Source organism: Phyllobates terribilis, unplaced genomic scaffold (genome assembly GCF_046119375.1).
Source record: "Phyllobates terribilis strain yellow unplaced genomic scaffold, ASM4611937v1 Scaffold_1__5_contigs__length_1240528914, whole genome shotgun sequence".
Lineage (NCBI taxonomy): Eukaryota > Metazoa > Chordata > Amphibia > Anura > Dendrobatidae > Phyllobates > Phyllobates terribilis.
The window spans coordinates 431290255-431314071 of NW_027362761.1; the positions used below are offsets into that span (position 1 = coordinate 431290255).

General features: G+C 49.4%; 1 protein-coding gene across 2 annotated transcripts in view; it reads right to left on the minus strand.

Moving 5' to 3' along the window:
• The window catches only part of FER (FER tyrosine kinase), a 340421-nt gene extending 328304 nt beyond the window's left edge, over nucleotides 1–12117 (minus strand). For both annotated transcript variants that reach the window (XM_073677555.1, XM_073677564.1), the window contains exon 1: nucleotides 11973–12117. The gene's annotated coding sequence lies outside the window, so the exon portion shown is untranslated. The remainder of the gene's footprint in view (nucleotides 1–11972) is intronic.
• Nucleotides 12118–23817: the final 11700 nt, after the last annotated feature.

The following is a 23817-nucleotide window of genomic DNA, read 5'->3' on the forward strand; positions in this document are numbered from 1 at the left end:
TACAACGTAAAATTAAGTACCGCGGGTCAATTTCCAAGTGGATACAATATGCTGAAAGTTCATTCACTTAATTACACCAGAAATGTGTAGTGCTTCTACAAACATATATCAAGGCTTGAGGCTGAGTGAGGGCAATAACTCACCACCATATAAGAACTGAAGGGGAAAACAAGTTTAATGTGAACCAGGTAAAGAAATGCAAAAAAACCTCCCACCCAGACTGGTCCTCCGTCCGCAGGAAGCGCATAGAACCGATCCAGTGAATGATTTCTGACGCAGACGATGTTTACTATTCCAGGTTGTTTTATAAGATGTTACCTGTCTAGTGAGAAGATATTAGGTGTAGGATAGCGGGATAAGTATAAAATAAGCTTATAGTTTATACTCTCAAAAAGATTATTTTCATCAAAAGCGTTCTTAAATTTCCACATTTGACCAACTCCTGGCAATGCTGATCATCTAGCCTGACCCAGGGTTTCGCCACGAATATTGGCTCCTTCTTCAGCTACTGGCTTACATCTTATGAAACCGTAAGCATCATTTGATTCGGAAATAATTGTCAGGTCCAGATCAATGTGATGTCTGCGGATGAGTCTGGACGGAAGGGGTTTTTTGCATATCTTTATCTGGTTCACATTGAACTCACTTTTCCCTTGTATTTTGATATGGTGGAGACGCATTATACATTTTGTGGTGTAACTTTTTATTCAGGACTTAAGGACTTGTCTTCTAATTAGCAGCTACACTAGGGTTAGTGTCACAGGTGTGTCGGGTGTGACAGACAGTGATTCTGGATCCGGCTGTAGAAGGTCGCTGCGCTTGGCCTTGCACACACCTTCTTGATCCTTTCACCATCCTTCCCTCTATAGGACCCTGTGGTAAGCTCCACTTTCTGCTGCTGCACACCCTTGCTTGACCTTTAAATAACACCCAGTCTCTCCAGAGAAACGCTGGTGATAGAAGTATATTCCTCTGTTAAGGCCTGGAATTCAAGCAGTCGGCTAGTTTCTTCTTGGAGTTCCTGTGTGATCGTTGTCGTGATTGCTATGGTGTCTTCTCAAAGCTAAGTGTATCCCCTTGTCTGTTTACCTTGTTTGTCTTTAGTTGCAGTGTGGCTGGCTAGTGCTAACGCTTGCCCCTTCCCACCTAGTGCCTAGGTACAGGGTCAGCCAGGGCTAAAGTATCCTGCTCGGCGATAGATGAGGAACCTATTTAGGGACGATAGGGGAGTCAGGGAGTTGTTAGATCTACCTAGTGGTCTCCACTCTCCCTTTCCCTAGTTGCTGGGCTTCCCCCTCCTTTTACCTCGTCATACGCTGGGTCCTTCCCATACCTAGAATGACAGTTAAGGCAGGAAAGAGATTTATCCAGCACAAAATCCAGGGAAATAAATTAAAAAGTTAATTTTTAATTATTTCACTGGATTTTGTGCTGGATAAATCTCTCTTTCCTGCCGTTGAACCACCCTGTTGCCAACACAGGCTCTCAATTCCTGCACGTCCAGAGGAACGGTGAGCTGGACGAACTTTTTCATTTTTATCTAGCATGGCAGTTAGTGGGCAGAAGTGGCAACACACTTACATGCATCTTAGATTATATTGCTTATGCCGTAAGGCTAGGTGCCCCCCATCAGGAATAGCAGCATTTTGGATGCAGCTCACCTGTGCTGCGTCCAAACTGCTGCGTTCTACATTAGAAGCACAGTGGTTGGGATTGATAGAAATCCCATGCCCACTGTGCTTTTTTTTTTACCCTGCGTGAACTCACTTTAGTCGCAGTTTTACGAATGTATTGGATGCGGTAAATAAGCATTGTTCAATGAAAGCATGCCGATTTAACTGCATGATTGAAAGGAGTGTTTTGGACACAGCAAAAATACGCTGCATCCTAAACGCAGCCATTTCCTGATTGTGGGCACACAGCCTAATAAGTTGTGGATTTTGCACCAGAAAAATCAGAATGGAAGACCTGTAGTGTAACCTAACCACCCCATATGAACATACCCTAAGGGCATATGCATACGACATCTTTTGAACTCAGGCGAACCCATTAAGTTTTTCCAGAAGACGCTTCAGGAAACTTGAGTTTTTTTGTTCCTGAAACATATTTTGTGTTTTTTCTCAATAATTTCCTGAGCGTTTTTAAGATGATTTAGCCCGCCTGCATTTTTTGTCGGGCTTTCTCATGGTTTTTTGTGATGCCTTTTTTACTTTTGTTTTCCAGTGTTTTTTTGCACTTCATTGTCTAATGAAGAAACCACAAGTATTTTAAAGTGAAAATTATGGCGGACCACTCCAAAAGATGTCTGAGCATCTTTTGATCTTTCCCAATGACTTGTCTTGTAAAATACATAGCGTCTTCCAAGCGGAAAAACACCAGAATGGACGGGTCACTTCTTTTAACCACTTGACGTTTTAAGAAACCTGAAGGAATTAAAAGACGTTCATAAATCTGAAAATCTGCTCAGGAAGTTGTTTTTGCATTGAATGGCTTATGTTCATAACTTTGAGAGTTTTCTGATCGGTTCTGCAGCGGAATCGGATGGGTAAAGGTGTTGTGTGTACACATCCTTAAATGCTCATAAGCATGGAAAGATCTTCAAGGTGTAGGAATCTGTAAACGGCACTCAAAGAAGTCACTAGGTTCTATGCTGTAAAGTCCTAGTTACAAATGCACATGCATAAACTCATATAAACTATCCTTCGCCCATGTAAACATGGAAGCAATCAGCCAATTCTTGGGCCTAAAGGCCGCCATACACATTAGGCTGACAAATCTCTCTCCCAACTACCCAGCAAAAAGAAATGCTAGATTTGGCCAAGTACTTCTGTGTTGTCTATCTATGAGACAGCTGCTGCAAGTCTCCTCTTGCTGCGGCTTATGTGCCCGACAAGCTTTAGTCTAAAGTGTATGTGTGCCTTAAAATAATCATCATCATCAGCACATCTACCATGTTCCCAGGGAATAAGCTGCAAATAATTTTTTGAACGTTTGTTTAGCATGGTGGCTCAGTGGTTAGCACTGTTGCTTTACAGCGTTGGGGTCCTGGGTTCAAATCCCATCAAGGACATCTGCAAGGAGTTTGTATGGGTTTCCTCCGGGTTCTCCAGTTTCATCCTGCACCCCAAAGACATACAGATAGGGAATATAGATTGTGAGCCCCAATGGGGACAGAGATGATGATGACTGTAAAATGCTGCAGAATATGATGTCTCCATACAGTAACAGCATAATAAGTTTGGTCCCCATACATTATGCATCAGCTCTCAAAAGGGCCTTAAACAAGAAGAGACCAACTCAGTAAAACCACCTTGCGGCTGTGTTTACATGTTTCCACCATGGTGCAGTTTTTCCAAAAAAGCGGCAAAATGATGCAGTTCTACCACAATATAAAAAAGTAACTTGGCCGTCAGGTGTGAATGCAGCTTTAGAGCCAAGGACATTATTACATCCAATCATGTGCTCAAACACAGAAAGTGTGGTACAGATTTTTTTATTCCCACATGGTATATGAAAACAGGTCATCTGAAAGCCCATGTACACATGGTGGATTTGTCTGCTGCCTTTTCGAAGCCAAGCTGTTGACTCCCAAATATGTCAGGGACGTTTGCTAATCATAATGTAAAATCTATATTTAACACAAACCTTTGCCCTAAAGATTTGGCTCTTGTCTCACAATGCAAAGTCAAGGAATCGTTTCTTCCATGTACCATTCAGATACACATTATTCCTCGCTGATAGCCCCTTTTTATGCAGCTTGTGGAAGCTATCACCAGCTCCAGTATATAAAATTTACCCTGAGCTGAACCTCCGGCTACAGGTCTCAGATTTACACTCATGACTGGTGATAATTACAGTGTGAGACCAGGTGAGCAGGCTGGGTCTACACAAGCATCACCGAGCCATGCGAATCACCAAACCAAGAAGGCATTAGCCTGCCCAGAAACGCCTTACACCATTCACTACTCAGTCCGATAAACCGTGGCTCTTCTGAACAGCAGATTCTCACATCACCACCAAAATCCTATGCTGACATTTGCTTTTGCATGTGAATGTGTGTGCACAAACTCTACTCATAGGATGCGGGAGGCTCTCATATCTGACACAGATCGGGATACACACCAAAACCCATGAGGAATCAGACCTGTATGTACAAAACTGATAGCGGTTGTACCAAAATCCTGGCATCTCACCACCTAGGAGAGATACCTACAGTGCTGGCCAAAAGTATTGGCACCCCTGCAATTCTGTCAGATAATACTCAGTTTCTTCCTGAAAATGATTGCAATCACAAATTCTTGGGTATTATTATCTTCATTTAATTTGTCTTCCATGAAAAAACACAAAAAGAATTGTCCCAAAGCCAAACTGGACATAATTCCACACCAAACCTAAAAAAGGGGGTGGACAAAAGTATTGCCACCCTTTGAAAAATCATGTGATGCTTCTCTAATTCGTGTAATTAACAGCACCGGTAACTTACCTGTGGCACCTAACAGGTGTTGGCAATAACTAAATCACACTTGCAGCCAGTTAACATGGATTAAAGTTGACTCAACCTCTGTCCTGTGTCCTTGTGTGTACCACATTGAGCATGGAGAAAAGAAAGAAGACCAAAGAACTGTCTGAGGACTTGAGAAACCAAATTGTGAGGAAGCATGAGCAATCTCAAGGCTACAAGTCCATCTCCAAAGACCTGAATGTTCCTGTGTCTTCCGTGCGCAGTGTCATCAAGAAGTTTAAAGCCCATGGCACTGTGGCTAACCTCCCTAGATGTGGACGGAAAAGAAAAATTGACGAGAGATTTCAACGCAAGATTGTGCGGATGGTGGATAAAGAACCTCGACTAACATCCAAACAAGTTCAAGCTGCCCTGCAGTCCGAGAGTACAACAGTGTCAACCGGTACTATCCGTCGGCGTCTGAATGAAAAGGGACTGTATGGTAGGATACCCAGGAAGACCCCACTTCTTACCCCGAGACATAAAAAAGCCAGGCTGGAGTTTGCCAAAACTTACCTGAGAAAGCCTAAAACGTTTTGGTAGAATGTTCTCTGGTCAGATGAAACAAAAGTAGAGCTTTTTGGGAAAAAGCATCAACATAGAGTGTACAGGAAAAAAAAAGAGGCATTCAAAGAAAAGAACACGGTCCCTACAGTCAAACATGGCGGAGGTTCCCTGATGTTTTGGGGTTGCTTTGCTGCCTCTGGCACTGGACTGCTTGACCGTGTGCATGGCATTATGAAGTCTGAAGACTACCAACAAATTTTACAGCATAATGTAGGGCCCAGTGTGAGAAAGCTGGGTCTCCCTCAGAGGTCATGGGTCTTCCAGCGGGACAATGACCCAAAACACACTTCCAAAAGCACTATAAAATGGTTTGAGAGAAAGCACTGGAGACTTCTAAGATGGCTAGCAATGAGTCCAGACCTGAATCCCATAGAACACCTGTGGAGAGATCTCAAAATGGCAGTTTGGAGAAGGCACCCTTCAAATATCAGGGACCTGGAGCAGTTTGCCAAAGAAGAATGGTCTACAATGCCAGCAGAGCATTGTAAGAAACTCATTGATGGTTACCGGAAGCGGTTGTTCGCAGTTATTTTGGCTAAAGGTTGTGCAACCAAATATTAGTCTGAGGGTGCCAATACTTTTGTCCGGCCCTTTTTTGGAGTTTTGTGTGAAATGATCAATGATTTGATTTTTGCTTCATTCTCTTTTGTGTTTTTTCCTTGCAAGTAAATTAAATGAAGATAATAATACCAAAGAATTTGTGATTGCAATCATTTTCAGGAAGAAACTGAGTATTATCTGACAGAATTGCAGGGGTGCCAATACTTTTGGCCAGCAGTGTACCTATAGCATGAGTGCTAACCCGGTGATTTACTGACTAAATAGCGTTTTTCTCATTCAATCCCTTATTTGCTCCAACCAGAAGGCAGGATCCAGAAGGCTCCTCTCTATTGAAAAAGTCTTAAAGGGGTTGCCCACCTAAGCGACCGAGACGGTCCAAAAAAAAAAAAAAATCACAGCATGTCAGAGTTTGATCAGATATTCAGATCGCACTCGGCAATGCAAGTCAATCAGCCCGTGGGGAAAAAAAAACAACTCTGGACACAGAGACAAGTGAGCAATCAGCTGTGTTTTAGCACAGTGGGGGCCACAATTATCAGCAGCAGCGTAGACTGCAGCTTGTGCACCCCTGCATTATACTAAAGTCGGCCGAACCTGCCATTGTCGACCAACAGTCTAATGTGTATGGGGACCTTCCAATTATCCCAAGATAGATCTCAGTAGAGAGAAGGATCCAGCCTGAATTTCAGCAGCAGATCCTTTTGGTCTCCCTCGATGTAAGCCACTTGGCTGAGTGTTCTTTCATATTAGGGAGTTGGGGGAGATATTTGTGCTGACAGCTATTAAAATTTATGCGGGGCTTTTAGGCTATGTTCACATCTGCAATTTGGAGCTCAGTTTCTCTTTTTGGTCCACCATAAAGTGAAGCCTATAGGCCTTCACATTAAAGCACCACTCCAGGGATTTTTTTATTGCAGCGCTGAGGTGGTGCTACTAATCTAAGGCCCCTGCACTTAGTCTTATACTTACTATCCGCCATCTTCTGCTGTTCTCCAAGCCGTTCCGGTCGGTCTCCAACAGCCTGTGACCTGCTGGATCGCTCTAGTGTTTGCAGGAGCGAGATGGAGGTCACTTTTACTTTTCAATGCAAATCTATGAGAGCCTCGTTCTTGCTCTCAGACTTACATTGAGAGCTTGTGACCGTTACCTCTGACTTCTGATCAATCAGGAGTTGCGGTTCAAAGGTGGCGGATGAAGACGGGGAGTGGCGTGTAGAATAATAGGTACAGGGATCCTACGTTAGTAGCATCACTTAAGGGCTGAAATTAAAGAAAGAAAATGCTGCAGTGGTACTTTAATGACAGGGGTTCAACTTTTGATGGCCAAAGACCCTGAGAAAAAAAAGGGGTTACAGTGCGGGGTCTTCTAAATGTTCCCTGCGCTGTGGCACCCCTGGACACCTAACTGTGCATAAAAATACTGAAAAAGCTAGATTAGCACTGCATCATCTTCATTTTTAAGAGTGGTGGGAATCACAGAGGTCAGCCTCCCACCAATCCTAGAGATACGCCACTGCATCGCTTTCTGAGGGTCAGTTCACGAGAGCATATAAAAATACATTCAGAGTTTCATCCAGAAAGTGGGACAATTTTTTACTCAATTTTGTGCAGTCTGTATACAATCCGTGTCTTTTTACAGCAGCAGCTATTAATCATTTACAAAGACCATTTACAGTTTCCCATGTGACAAAATTGCAATGTATCCGTAAAAATCAGATGCCGTACTGATTGTCCGTATGGCATCACATTTTTCTCACGCACCCATAGACTTGAATAGGTGAGACTCATGTGATGTATGGAAGGAACTAGTGCACGATGCAATTTTTTTACATTCAGATTCGGCCAGCGAAAGAAAAAAAATTGCTCATCTGCACTGTCCCATTGAATAACATTGGTCCGAGTGCTGTAAGTTTTTTCGCAGACAGCACTCGGACCAAAAATATATTCGTGTGAACGAGCCCTCTTAGTCAGGGAAAACGGACAGCACATGGCTGGCATTTCATGGATCCATAGAATTTCATTGTGGAGTTTCATACGACACTCGGATCAATATCGCACGTCTCCGAGACTTTGCACGGAGCACAAAAAAATGACAGACATGTGAACAGCCTTATAGACTATCACAGGTATGAGTGCCATCTGTGACAAAAACGGACATCACATATGTGAAAAACTGACATGTGAATGCGCACTAAGATGTACAACTAAGCTCGGTGTTCTCAAATCATCCTCCTGCCAACTGGATAATAAAAAACAATTGACTAAGTCTGGAGATCACACAGCTTTGTGTGGCTGTAAACATAGTACAGCTTTACTGTATGATGGCTGCAGTAAGTAATCCACCAAAACAAGGGAGGCTCACAACAGACACAAAAACATCAAATTAAACAGATTCCTAATAAAGCAACAGCGATCACAATCTGCAAGTATAATGTGCAATGCACAGAAGGTCAGTAGCCGTGATGCCACTTTCCAGCTGGACGGACAGTCCGCACACAGACTATTAGCGCTGGCCTGTACGAGTTATGTGAGGAATGCCCTACAACGAGCCGAGTCAGGGCACACACACAAGAACTCCTCCTGACGTACTATTATCTCACTACATAGGATGCCTCTTATTATCACAATATTGTTTGTTTCAGTATGGAGCCCTGTAAAAAAAAAAAAAAAGGTTTAGTCTACCCCTGAATCTTTAAGGCTTTGTTCCCATTATGAGCTTTAGATGTTGCTGATTTTCTGCACCTATTAGGTTACTTGCATTTTTTCATTGCGTTTTTATGACATTTTTGATGCTGCATTTTTAGTCTCTTGTTGGTGTCGTGCTTTAAATAAAGCTGCTTTGGTTTTCATACTTTCTGGTATTTGGATTGGACAAAACTGTATTGATACAGTCATGTGTGGATTATATGTATTTTTGATGCCCTTCAGCTGCAGAAAAAGACTAAAAATGCAAGTGCTTTTTCTACCTGCACATTTCCCACATCTGATGCAAGTCTATGGGGAAAATCTGCACATATGACTCCGCGTACCCGCAAGAGAAATTGGAATATTGCGGATTTGATATACGCACCGCAGGTCAGCTAACACAGAGTTAAAAAAAAACACAGTGGAAATGAGATTTCTATAAATCCAATCCGCTCTGCTGGAAATGGAAGATTCTCATATTTTAGCTGCAAAAAAACGCAGTATCAAAAACTCATCGTGGGCACACAACCTAAAAAAACAAAAAACAACAGCCCAGAACGATCTACAATAACACAATAAAGAAGAGGCCACATGCCCGTCTGGCTGAAAGAAGTCCAGTAACCGGCAGCACACCGAAGCATCACTGGAAAAGGTACGGCGCATGGACGCTACTCGCCCCCAAACTGATGCACTGATTGATAGGTATGAAATGTGCCAACACGGGCACCAGACTGTCACTATGTGTGCAATTGTGACCTGAGAGTAGTCTACAGATACAACCCCAGTGTGACTAAGTGGCATTCACAATCTGCCTTCACCCAACAGAGGCCCAAACAATGTTCTTTTAGCCACAGCTGTTGGTATATGCCGCACTATACCGTACAGATTTACACCGGCCGGCAACACTATACCGGACAGATTTACACCGGCCGGCAACACTATACCGGACAGATTTACACGGGCCGGCCGCACTATACCGGACAGATTTACACCGGCCGGCAACACTATACCGGACAGATTTACACCGGCCGGCCGCACTATACCGTACAGATTTACACGGGCCGGCCGCACTATACCGTACAGATTTACACGGGCCGGCCGCACTATACCGTACAGATTTACACGGGCCGGCCGCACTATACCGTACAGATTTACACCGGCCGGCAACACTATACCGGACAGATTTACACCGGCCGGCCGCACTATACCGGACAGATTTACACCGGCTGGCCGTACTATACCGGACAGATTTACACCGGCCGGCCGCACTATACCGGACAGATTTACACCGGCCGGCCGCACTATACCGGACAGATTTACACCGGCCGGCCGCACTATACCGGACAGATTTACACCGGCCGGCCGCACCATACCGTACAGATTTACACCGGCCGGCCGCACCATACCGTACAGATTTACACCGGCCGGCCGCACCATACCATACAGATTTACACCGGCCGGCCGGCCGCACCATACCGTACAGATTTACACCGTTCCGGCCGCACTATACCGTACAGATTTACACCGGCCGGCAACACTATACCGTACAGATTTACACCGGCCGGCAACACTATACCGTACAGATTTACACCGGCCGGCTGCACTATACCATACAGATTTATCCCATAAACCGCATTTACTTGGCAGTATACATTATTGGTTTAACATGAGATACTAATGGCAGCATATGCCATGTAACTCCACACTGTAGGAACTCGCAACTAAGACTTTTCTGCTCTTATATATCGCTATATTACGCATAGACATTATTATCCCTGTCCCCATTGGGGCTCACAATCTTCTGCTGCTCCGGTATCAGAGTTTTGGCTGCAGCGGTGACGTCACACAAACAGCACCCATCTCCACAGGAGCCAATCACAGAGCTCAGCAGCTGTGCCGAGGTAAATGTGACGTCACCGCTGCAGCCAAAACACCAATACCTGAGCAGCAGCTGAGAACAAATGCTGGACCTGGGGAGGTTGAGCACTGCGCTGTTATTTTAGAGTGTTTGGGGTCCTCTTTCACAAAAAACCCTTTTGATTATGGCAATTCTTTTTTTATTCCTAAAACTGATCTCCAAACACAGGTGTGAACCCAGAGCCCAGGTCTACTTAGGACGATGTTGGTCCATTAACAAGCGCCGTCTACTATATACAAGCGCCATTTATTGCTAATTCACAAAGGCCACAAAAACGACTTGGGGAAACCAATGGTTATTATGATTGATCGGTCCCCACACAGCATCACCTTATAAGAAGCACATTCCCCACTTCGAGGGGCCAATGAGCTACAGACAAAAAAATGTTATATCAGCATAAACACTGCGATCACTTGACGAACAGGCGTTCTGCTGATCGGTGACATCATTACCCCGGCTCATCACCCGTAATGAGGTTTCTCAAAAAAGGCTGTTTTGCCAAATATCAACCCAAGAGCACCTTAAAGGGGTATTCTAAGGCTGTGTGCCCACGATGCATTTTTGATGATTATTTGCAGCGCGTAAACGCTCCAGAAACGCATTGCATACCTTATACCATGACTTCCTATGACATTCTGCAAGTTCTGTGCACTTGGTCAGGATTTTTTCTACGCAGATTTTACTCGCAGAAAAAATACGGACATGACCAATTCTTGCGCGTTTCTGCATACGTATTTGCCTATACAATGCATTGGAAAAACGCATGGCAAATACGCATCAAATACGAGTCAAAAACGCATGTAAAAACCGCACGCGTTTTTCTGCCAAGTAGATGCAGAAATGCTCAGGAAAATTTCTGCTTCGTTTCTGCATCGTGGGCACTAACCCTAAGGGCTGAAAGTTATCCGCGGCCTGACCACCGTGGGCTGCCACCAATCCTGAGAATAAGGGCTCTGAACATGGATGGAGCAGTTGTCGGCCATACACACTAACGCTCCATTCATTCTTAAAGGGCCCATGGAAATAGCTGAACACTGAGCTCTGCTGCTCTTCAGAGCTCTCATAATAACAGACGGAGCAGCCGTGAGCATGATCGACCGCTGCTCCAATCACCCCGGGCAATGCAGAGCCCTGGGGCTCAGATCCCCAGTGATCGAGATGTTATTCCCAATCCCATGGTAGGAGAGGACTCCCAAACCTGAGAATCTGTCTTTACCTCTACGGATTGGAACAGACTGTGGGGGCGCTCTGGAGTTACTCTAAACATAACCACCCAATGGACAAGCCCAAACCTAAAAAGTCTGAGCTCGGTGGCATCACTACCACATACCTGGGGCGTGTAGTGCACAGGTCATGTGATATCACACACGCTCCCTGGCACCGAGCACTCCCCTGCCAGGACAGATGGGGCTGCTGTCAGTCGCTGCCATTGATTGCATGGAGCTTGTACAGGCTCTTAAAGGCGCAGACACCTCATTACACAGAGGTCAGGAGAAGTACATAATGCTGCCCTGGAGCTGCATGCACAGGACTGTGGTACCGGGAGGGCACAGGACTGTGACAATGGCAGGACACCGGGCGACTACATTACACAGTACAGGACACTACAGCCAGCCCGGCCCGCTGACTCCAGCTGCTCCACACTCCGCCGTGTTCCCGGCACCTCCCTACAAGCCCTCCCGGCATCCTGCAGGAACACCTCCCTCCTTCTCTCCTCCACCATCCCACAGCTTTCCGGTACCTGCAGCCCAGTCCACCGCCCGGAACCTCCGCCAACACCGACAACAGGGATCCCGACAGGCAGCGCGTCACCGAACCGCAGCGTCACTGCGCCAGCCAATGGAGCAGCGGGATAGGGGAGGAGTCCGGAGCCGAGCCAACCAATCAGAACTCGCGGAGGAAGTCATCCACTGTCCAGTGAGGAAAGGAAGGAATGGGCTAGGTCATGTGACCGCTGCTACTGCGGGATGTGGGAGCCTGGCATGTGTAGTGTAGTCACTAGTCAGTGCTTCCTGCGCTGCACCTCCTCCTGCATACTGCGCTCTGACACTGCTGTGTACTGTGCTCTGACACTGCTGTGTACTGCGCTCTGACACTGCTGTGTACTGTGCCTGCTGTGTACTGCGCTCTGACACTGCTGTGTACTGTGCCTGCTGTGTACTGCGCTCCGACACTGCTGTGTACTGTGCCTGCTGTGTACTGCGCTCCGACACTGCTGTGTACTGTGCTCCGACACTGCTGTGTACTGTGCCTGCTGTGTACTGTGCTGTGACACTGCTGTGTACTGTGCTCTGACACTGCTGTGTACTGTGCTCTGACACTGTTGTGTACTGTGCCTGCTGTGTACTGGACTCTGACACTGCTGTGTACTGTGCCTGCTGTGTACTGTGCTGTGACACTGCTGTGTACTGTGCTCTGACACTGCTGTGTACTGTGCTCTGACACTGCTGTGTACTGCGCTCTGACACTGCTGTGTACTGTGCTCTGACACTGCTGTGTACTGTGCTCTGACACTGCTGTGTACTGCGCTCTGACACTGCTGTGTACTGCGCTCTGACACTGCTGTGTACTGCGCTCTGACACTGCTGTGTACTGTGCCTGCTGTGTACTGCGCTCTGACACTGCTGTGTACTGTGCCTGCTGTGTACTGCGCTCTGACACTGCTGTGTACTGTGCTCTGACACTGCTGTGTACTGTGCCTGCTGTGTTCTGCGCTCCGACACTGCTGTGTACTGCGCTCCGACACTGCTGTGTACTGTGCCTGCTGTGTACTGCGCTCCGACACTGCTGTGTACTGTGCTCCGACACTGCTGTGTACTGTGCCTGCTGTGTACTGTGCTGTGACACTGCTGTGTACTGTGCTCTGACACTGCTGTGTACTGTGCTCTGACACTGTTGTGTACTGTGCCTGCTGTGTACTGGACTCTGACACTGCTGTGTACTGTGCCTGCTGTGTACTGTGCTGTGACACTGCTGTGTACTGTGCTCTGACACTGCTGTGTACTGTGCTCTGACACTGCTGTGTACTGTGGCTGCTGTGTACTGTGCTCTGACACTGCTGTGTACTGTGCCTGCTGTGTACTGGACTCTGACACTGCTGTGTACTGTGCTCTGACACTGTTGTGTACTGTGCCTGCTGTGTACTGTGCTCTGACACTGCTGTGTACTGTGCCTGCTGTGTACTGGGCTCTGACACTGCTGTGTACTGTGCTCTGACACTGCTGTGTACTGTGCCTGCTGTGTACTGGGCTCTGACACTGCTGTGTACTGGGCTCTGACACTGCTGTGTACTGGGCTCTCACACTGCTGTGTACTGTGCCTGCTGTGTACTGCGCTCTAAGGCTGTGTGTCCACGATGCTTTTTTTAAGCGTTTCCGCTGCAGCAAAAACACTGCAGAAATGCTTTAAAAACGCTTGGTAGAAGGACTGCCATGTTCCCCAATGATAATCCACATGTGCTGTGCAGATGCTGTGGAAATTTCCGCTGCGGATTATCATTGCGGAAAAAAACGCAGCACTACCAATTATTTTGCGGAAGCGCTGCGTTTTCGCCTTCATTGACTTTCATTGGAACGCATGGATTACGCATCACTACATGTACACATGCGGATTACATGCGTTTCAATGTGCGGATGGTACCCGGGTCTGGGGGAGAGGAGACTCTCCTCCGGACCCGGGTACCATAGTACCTGTTAAAAAAAGAATAAAATAAATATTATATTTACCTTCTGATGGCCCGCGGTGAACTTGTCTTCGCTTGCCGGCAGCTCGCGGTGGACTGAAGGACCTGCGCTGACGTCATTTAGTCATGTGACGGCAGGTCCTTCAGTGTAGTGTACCTGACTCACCCCCTGGGCCTGTGTTGTGCGTGCACGTGCGTGCGGGGAATACCCGGAGCCGGATCGCTGGGGGTTGTAGTCTCCGTGGCGATGACCCGGTCCGTGCCCAGGGTGGTCAAATCAGTGGCAGGGTTATTGGTATGATGATGGTCCGACTACGCCACCCGTGGATTGCGGTCAGTGGGGACCACCGCTGCAAGGCAGACCGCTGAGGTCGGTGTTGTGTGTGCAGCTAAGAATGGGATGACTCCCCACGGGAGAAGTATAGCCTCAGGGCAGTTGGTGTGGATGATGGGAGTGATGGTGCACTAGCGCAGCAGGAACAACTCAGAGTCTGTGCAGTGCAGTTCAGGGTCTTTACTGGTGTTATAAAGCAGACCCTACTGGTTAGCAGTAGAGGCCTGGTCAGTCTGTGAGCAAGCAGGATCTCCTCTGGCCAGGTGGAGTTGTAGGCCTCCCCGTCTATCTGCACTCTTCCTGGCTACCTTGCTGCATGCGGGTAGAAGTAGCCCACGTCCCTGAGTGTACCGTGTGGTGCTCACCCGTATGGCCGGTGACTTGGGGCCTTCTGTTAGCCTCCGCTCCACGATGGTGGTGCTGGTCCCCTGCTTGTGACCGTGCCTCCGGGCTTCTATGGCCAGAGGACCTGGAATCCCCTGCCGGTTGTATTCTGCTGCTGGACCTGGATGTCCCCACAGCCTCGGACTCCGTGTCCGGTCTTAGTGTCTTCAGCCAGGGCGAGCTATCTGGCTTCCAGCCCCTGGCACTCGCTCCTGCTCCTACAGAGCTCCTAGTTCTTGCTTTCCCTCTCCAGGCTCTGACTGACCTAATCCCGCCCCAGACCCAGTTTATAAGGGCAGATTCCTCCCCTCCCAGGTCTGGGCGGGCGGTGTTGCATGCTTAGGGCTCCTGACCAGAGAAACCTCCCACTTGCTCTCAGACGTAATATTTCTATTACTGTGGTAACAAGACCCCTGGGTTGCCACATACTGCGAGCTGCCGGCAAGCCAGGACGGAGCGAATAAAGACTGCGAGGGCCATCAGAAGGTAAGTATAGATTTATTTTTTAACATTCTTTACGGTCACACTATATAAATCCATGCTGGTTACATGGATTTATATACACTGTGTTCCAAATTATTATGCAAATAATATTTTCTCAGATTTTCCCAAATTACCTATATGAATTGCAGTCATTGTAATTTTCCAGTCAAATAACTATTAGAGTACAACTGAAAGGTTTTTGTACAAACTGCCTATGATAACAGTATATTTTTAAAAAAATAAAAAACTCAAACTGCACTCAAAATGCATGTTCCAAATTATTATGCACAGCAGAGTTTTCAACCTTTTCATTTTAATAAAGAACAAAAAAATAGTCATTTTTGAAATTATAAGCATTAGCAGGTTATTACAAACTGAAATCAAACAGTTTTCAACTCAAAACTTTATTCTAGGCGATGTTACATTTGCACATAGGACCGCTTGTTCGAAAGGAGCAGGTTTCTGCTTCAATTGTTTTGCATGAGAACAGAATACCCTCCCAGAGCTGTTGCTTAGATGTGAACTGCCTCCCTCCATCATAGACACTCCTTTTGATGATGCTCCAGAGGTTCTCAATGGGGTTGAGGTCAGGGGAGCATGGGTGCCACACCATAAGTTTGTCCCCTTTTATGCCCATAGCAGCCAGAGATGCAGATGTGTTATGTGCAGCATGAGACTGGGCATTATCATGCATGAAAATGATCTTGCTGCGGCATGTGTGTCACCCTGGCCTGGATGCCACAAGTGTAATTAAAGCTGTGTCTGAGAGCAAGGGGGAGGTTCTCTAGTCAGGGGAACATTAGCATGCAATGCCTCCTGTCTCAGGCCAGTAGGGGGAGCAGGCTGCCCCTATAAAAGCTGGTGCTGGGGACAGGGTTAGGGAGAACTGGATGGCCTGTCTCAGCACTGAGACGTGTCCCAGAGCAGAGCAGGGACAGACAGTTGCACTGCACCTAAGAGGAAGTGTGGCAGGAGGAGAGCCACAAGCCAGAGGCGAGAGGCTAAGCAGGCCTGTCTTGGCAAATCAGAGACTGACCTTACCAGACTTTGGTGTCTGAGGCTGGAAGGATTCCACATCCCCCAGCAGAGAACCAGTCCGCAAGGGACTGTATATTCCTTGGCCTAAGAAGCCTGGAGGCCCTGCCACAATCGAAGGGACCAGTAAAGCCGTACAAGGCTGGAAGCAGAAAGGAACCCACGTCGCAGGCCATACAGGCGAGAATACACGGAAAGCTCGGAAACGTGGGCTGTTACCCTATAACGAGGAGATAGCCAGAAGGAGCGCAGAAAGCACGGTAGGCCTACACCCTCACCCTGACCAGGGCCAATTTCCCCGTTGCTCTCAGACATCCAGGTCCCCCTCCTAGCCGGGACTGTTTATGGGTCAATTTACCTGTTCTAGTAAAGACCCTGGACTGCAACCTGTTGTCTGTGTGCTCCTTGCTTCTCCAGCACTATCAGCACTGGGACCCTCACTACCATCACTCCCACCATCCACTATACTGCCCTGGGGCCGCACTCTTCCCGTGGGGAGTCACACTACCCTAGCTGCACACCTCATCAGCCCCAGCGGTCTGCATGCAGCGGCGGTTCCTAATGACCGCAAATCCACGGGTGGCGTAGTCGGACATAAACATCAGCACATAACGGACTACCACTGGCCTGACCACCCTGAGCCACGGAACCGGGTTGCCACTACTACTCCCATCGTTCCCCTACTGCCCGGATCCGAGTGCCCCACGGCCCAGGGGGCGAGTCAGCTTTGGCGTAGTCGGCAGGATTTCGTGCCCGCAACCACCGGGTACTGCGTGCCTGAAAGAGACTTTTGTAACTTACCTGTGGCGAAGTTTCCCGCCGTCCGGAGTCGTTTCCCGCCATCCGGAGCCGATTCCCGCCATCAGACGCCATCTTGGACCGTTTCCCGCCGTCTTCTGCCGTCTTCCCGCCATCCGCAGCTGTTTCCCGCCATCGGACGCCATCTTCAGGACGCCGCGCGGGAAGAAGAGGGGCGTGGACGTCAAAACCGCGCGAGATCCGAAGCTCCGCCCCACGCACCGACGCTGCGCAAGGTCCTGGAAGGGAGAGAGAGCGACGCTGACGTCATCAGGACGCGACGCCAGGTCCTCGTCCATAGCAGCAGCAGCGGAGCCGCGGCCTACAGAAGAGGATCGTCGGAAGGTAGGCCACGCTTAACTAGGGGGAGGAAGATGTCGGACACAGAGGCGCCCACTACCACCAACGCAGCTGCAGCAGCGGTGATGCCCTTTTCCCTGCCCTACATCCCTGGAGCGGCCTGGCTGCCCAAATACTCAGGGGAGCCCCATGCCCTAACTGACTTCAAGGAAAGGCTATACAGTTTGTTCCACGTTTACCCCCTGACAGAGGAACAGAAGGTCAGCATACTAACAGGGCAGTTAACTGGCGCTGCCCAAAGGGAGGTAAAATCATGGCCCACTGAGGAGAAAAGGACTGTGAAGGGTATTCTAGCCCGGCTGCGGGGTACCTTTGACACACGTACCTCCGCTGAGATTAAAATGAGGTTCTATGGATGTAAGCAGCGGGCACAGGACAGCATCAGAGACTATGCCCTAAATCTGCAGGAAGCCCTGAGGGCTATCCAACAAACTGACCCTGGCAGTGTGCAGGAAATGGATAAACTGCTAACAGAACAATTCATAGAAGGTCTGCTGTCCAGCGCCCACAGAGCCCAGCTGCGCCTCATGTTCTTTCAGAACCCCGACCTGACCTTTGCCCAATTTAAGGACAGGGCCATAAGGGTGCTCCGTGAATCTGCAACCAGTGGCGCTATAAACCCCCGGCGCCCTGCTATCACCTACCACCAGGAGGCGGCGCCCTCCTCTATGGACCCCGTGGGGGCTGATGCACAGGCCCTGAACCAAGCCCCGTCGAAAGATCTGCACCACCAAGTCCAGGAGCTGACCAGGAGCGTCGCGGCGTTGACCAGGACCGTCCAGGCGTTGCAAGTGGACCCGTCAAGACCCATCGAGCTGGCTTCAAGTCCGGAGGATGTCCCATGGCGTCGACAGAGGAGGATCCCGTCGTTCCGAGGGAGGCCCACAGACCGCTACGCAGAGGATGGACAGCCCATTTGCCGTCGATGCAACCAGCCCGGACACATTTCCAGGTACTGTAATTTAAACGGGTCCAACCTGGGGCAGAGGGCCAACCCCCAGGCATAAGATCACCAGGCCCTTATAATTGGCATGATAAGTACGTTGGGGGGCGCCCGGTTTTACCCGTGGTGCTGGACGGTATCCCCATGAGCGCCTTGCTGGATACTGGGTCACAAGTAACCACTATCCCTTATGTACTTTTTAAGCAGTATTGGACTGATGCTGATATCACACGGTATCCAGACAGTAACTTGAGCATCATCGCCAGTAATGGCTTACCCGTGCCGCAGATGGGGTTCAAGGAGATGACCATTAAAATTGGTAAAGTTGAACTGCCGGCACAGGGAGTAATTATTGTGGACATTGACCGTCGTGAAAGTCACCCTAAAATAACTGTGGGTACTAATGTAATTGAAAATTGTCTTTCAGAGGTAATTGTAATTCTACAATAGGTGGCGGTGAATGCTAGTTCCAGCCAACAGAGAGTCCTCAACAAGGAGATAAAAGCCCTGATGAGACGGCAGCAGGTAGAACTGTCTGGTGGTGAGATTGGTAGCGTAAGACTGAGTGACCCGTTCCCCATTTCCATGCCTCCCAAAAGTGAAATGATGATCTGGTGTCGGACTGCAATCGGGTTGAGAGGTAGAGACTACCAAGCCATGGTAGAACCCGTGTACTCAGACAGCAGGCCCACCATTTTGACAGCCCGGGGGGTGGTTGATGTCCGTCATGGGAGGGTGCCCGTCCGCATCCTCAACATTGGGGAAAGGGAAGTACACTTACCCAGGTACGCTACACTCGCCAAACTGTTTGTTGTCGAACACAAAGCTATCAGGGCCGTGGAACCCTTGCCTCCATCTCCTCAGGCGGAGGGTAATGGCTCCCAGAAACAAAAGGAGGACTGGTGCCGGAAACTCCATGTGGGTGCTGACTCCACTCCCCTGCACCAAAAACAAGGAGTCTACCGGGTGGTACAGGAGTACAAGAGAGTCTTTAGTAAGCACCCGCTAGACTTCGGCAGAGTAAAAGGGATAGAACACCACATCCCCACAGGGAGCCACCCACCGATAAAAGAAAGACACAGACCTGTACCCCCTGCACATTATCAGAACGCAAAGGGCATGCTAAGAGAGATGAAAAAAGCTGGGGTCATTAGAGACAGCTGTAGCCCCTGGGCAGCCCCCTTGGTTCTGGTCAAAAAGAAAGACGGCACCATGAGAATGTGCGTGGACTATAGACAAATCAACCGTATCACCCACAAAGATGCATATCCGCTGCCTAGAATAGAGGAGTCTTTAGCCGCACTAAAATCAGCTAACTTCTTTTCTACTTTGGACCTTACTAGCGGGTACTGGCAGGTTCCTGTGGCAGAGGCTGACAAGGAGAAGACCGCCTTCACCACCCCGATGGGACTGAGTGAGTTCAACTGTATGCCTTTCGGGCTCTGCAACGCACCAGGGACCTTCCAGAGGCTGATGGAATGCTGTCTAGGGCACCGAAACTTCGAGACGGTCCTCCTTTACCTGGACGATGTGATCGTCTATTCGAAGACCTACGAGGACCATCTCAAACACCTGGCCGAGGTGTTCGAAGCCCTGGCAGGCTATGGCCTGAAGGTGAAACCATCGAAGTGTCACCTGCTGAAACCAAAGGTCCAGTACCTAGGGCACGTGGTAAGCGCGGAAGGAGTGGCCCCCGACCCTGATAAGGTCACGGCAATCAAGAGCTGGCCAAGCCCCTCGAACATCAAAGAGGTGAGACAGTTTCTCGGGTTGGTAGGCTACTACCGAAGGTTCATCCCCGGGTTCACTAAGATGGCAGCTCCTATGCAGGACCTCCTGATCGGACAGTCTAAGTCCCGAAGTCAAAAGCCACCCTTCAAGTGGGATAAACCGGAAGAGGAGTCCTTCCGCCAGCTAAAGATGGCCCTCACGGGGGATGAGATCCTGGCCTACCCTGATTACGGCCAGCCTTTCATTCTCCACACAGACGCCAGTAATGTGGGACTGGGAGCCGTACTGTCCCAAAACCAACAGGGCAGAGAACGGGTGATCGCATACGCCAGTCGGAAGCTGAGGCCCACCGAGAGGAACCCAGAGAATTACAGCTCCTTCAAGCTAGAATTCTTGGCAGTGGTGTGGGCCGTGACGGAACACTTCAAGCATTACATGGCCTCCGCAAAGTTCACCTTGTACACGGACAATAACCCGTTGACACACCTGGACAATGCTAGACTGGGTGCCCTAGAACAGCGGTGGATGGCCCGTCTCTCCAACTATGACTTCGTGATCAAGTACCGGGCCGGCAAAACCAATGCCAACGCTGACGCCCTATCGAGGATGCCTCACTTACCTGAAGGTGACGAAGACCCAGAAGAGCTGGAGGAGGTAGAACTCCCCGCGTTTCACCGGTATGGAGCCGCTCAATACTCCCACCGTGTGAAGGAGGAGGATCTAACAACCGTGATGATCAATCCCTTACCTCACCACAGCTGGGCCGAGACCCAAGATAGTGACCTTGCCATCCGTCTGGTGAAAGATCTGCTGACCCGGGAAGACGCCCGCTTAGATCCAGATGCCCCAGAGGAAGCCAAGCAGCTATGGAAAGAGAAGAGCAAGCTGTTCCTCTACGAAGGCAAGTTGTGCAGAAGGATTGTCAACCACCGGACGCACGAGCTGACCTGGCAAGTCGTGGTCCCAAGGCGGGATGCAGCTATGGTCCTGGGGGCTTACCATGACCGAGCGGGACACTTCGGTTGGAAGAAACTGGAGTTCCTGCTAAGAGGAAGGTTCTTTTGGGTCGGCATGAGAGGAGCTGTAGAAAAATGGTGCAGAGACTGTGGCCCTTGTCACCTGAGGAGGAAGGACCGCACCAGCCAGAAGACACCCTTGAGGCCCATCGTCACCACGCAGTCTCTTGAGCTGGTAGCTCTGGACCACGTCAAATTGGCTCCCAGCCGGTCAGGATACATCTACGCCCTGACAATCGTGGACCACTATTCCCGTTTTCTAGTGGTGGTCCCGGTAAAGGACTTGACAGCCCAAACAGCGGCCAGAGCCTTCCAGCAATACTTCTGCCGTCCACACGGGTATCCGGAACAGGTCCTGACAGACCAGGGTCCAGCGTTCGAGGCTGAAATCTTCCAGGAGTTCTGCAACCTCTATAGCTGTAAGAAGATTCGTACAACGACTTACCACCCCCAAACCAACGGGATGTGTGAGAAGATGAACAATATAGTCATTGATCTCCTGAAGACGTTGCCCCTGGAGGAACGCAGCCTGTGGCCAGAAAAACTGCCGGACCTGATAGACCTATACAACAATATCCCGGTGAATGCTACAAACTGCACCCCGGCTTACCTGATGCGAGCTAGACCAGGTAAGCTGCCTGTAGACCTGGAGATGGGAGTCCTAATACCTGAGGACACCTCCCCGGATGCGGACTGGGATACGGAAAGGCAACTGCAGTACAAGAAGGTACAGGAGAGTGTGGAGAAGAGCCTGGCCCAGGTGAGAGAGAGGCAAGAAAAACTCTTCAATCAACACGCCCCTGCTGGTCCCCTAGAACCTGGTGAGCAAGTCCTAAAGCGAAAAAGAAGGCTACATAAGTTGGACGACCAGTGGGAAAGGGAACCCTACACCGTACTGCAGTCTGACCACGACAACCCAAAGGTGTGCGTAATCACCAAGGACGGAGGAGAAACCACTAGTGTCGTCTCCAGGGACCACCTCAAAAGATGCCCCGAGCAACTCCGTAGTGCAGAAGAGGATCAGAGTGACCTTGAACCCGCAGAGGACAAGGAAGAAATGATCAGCACCGTTCTCGGAGAGTTCCCTCAGTCCTGGACTCGCATAAATTATGCCATAGTGGTACCTGTCCTGCATTTCCTGCAACCGGCACAGCAACAACCAACACCAGAGCCGGAAGGTGAAGAGGAGCAAGCGGTTCCAGAGGCAGAAGAGCCTGTACCAGCAGCCCAGGAGAGTCAACCCTCTGCTGACAGTGAGCCTGCCATGCCTGCGGTAAGCCATAGAACCCGCAGACAGCTGCCTGCCCTACCTGTACACCCAGCTGGTAGCTGTAACCCTAACGCTAGTGGGGAAAGCCAGGTTGGTCCACCACCAGACAGTGGGTTAAGGAGGTCAACCAGGAGCACAAAGGGACAGATACCCGCTCGCTGGAGAATATAGAGTGTATTAAAATTGTAAATGACCCTGTTGCCAAATGTTGAATTGTTTGCAAAGTTACATGCATGTTTGGTAATTCTGTGTTTCAGTTTCTTGCAGCTACCGTAAGGACTCAAAGGTTATGGACTTTTTGTAACCGGGACCTTGTATGGACTGCGTTCTGAGCCTAACCAAGGAATGAACTAAGACTGTGAAGGACTTGGGGTAGGACAGACCCCCACCTGGTTAAGGCTCCCCGTTGGGTTGGTGATATGGACACCCGGTCACAGGCCACACTGTGACTTTAAGAACTCAATTTGTGCGTCGTCTGTCTACTAATGTTTTATTGTTATGCATATTGTCTTTGTTTATTGTTTAGTCCCGGAGTACTAAATTTCACTAGGGGGGAATGTGTCACCCTGGCCTGGATGCCACAAGTGTAATTAAAGCTGTGTCTGAGAGCAAGGGGGAGGTTCTCTAGTCAGGGGAACATTAGCATGCAATGCCTCCTGTCTCAGGCCAGTAGGGGGAGCAGGCTGCCCCTATAAAAGCTGGTGCTGGGGACAGGGTTAGGGAGAACTGGATGGCCTGTCTCAGCACTGAGACGTGTCCCAGAGCAGAGCAGGGACAGACAGTTGCACTGCACCTAAGAGGAAGTGTGGTAGGAGAAGAGCCACAAGTCAGAGACGAGAGGCGAAGCAGGCCTGTCTTGGCAAATCAGAGACTGACCTTACCAGACTTTGGTGTCTGAGGCTGGAAGGATTCCACATCCCCCAGCAGAGAACCAGTCCGCAAGGGACTGTATATTCCTTGGCCTAAGAAGCTTGGAGGCCCTGCCACAATCGAAGGGACCAGTAAAGCCGTACAAGGCTGGGAGCAGAAAGGAACCCACGTCGCAGGCCATACAGGCGAGAATACACGGAAAGCTCGGAAACGTGGGCAGTTACCCTATAACGAGGAGATAGCCAGAAGGAGCGCAGAAAGCACGGTAGGCCTACACCCTCACCCTGACCAGGGCTAATTTCCCCGTTGCTCTCAGACATCCAGATCCCCCTCCTAGCCAGGACTGTTTATGGGTCAATTTACCTGTTCTAGTAAAGACCCTGGACTGCAACCTGTTGTCTGTGTGCTCCTTGCTTCTCCAGCACTATCAGCACTGGGACCCTCACTACCATCACTCCCACCATCCACTATACTGCCCTGGGGCCGCACTCTTCCCATGGGGAGTCACACTACCCTAGCTGCACACCTCATCAGCCCCAGCGGTCTGCATGCAGCGGCGGTTCCTAATGACCGCAAATCCACGGGTGGCGTAGTCGGACATAAACATCAGCACATAACGGACTACCACTGGCCTGACCACCCTGAGCCATGGAACCGGGTTGCCACTACTACTCCCATCG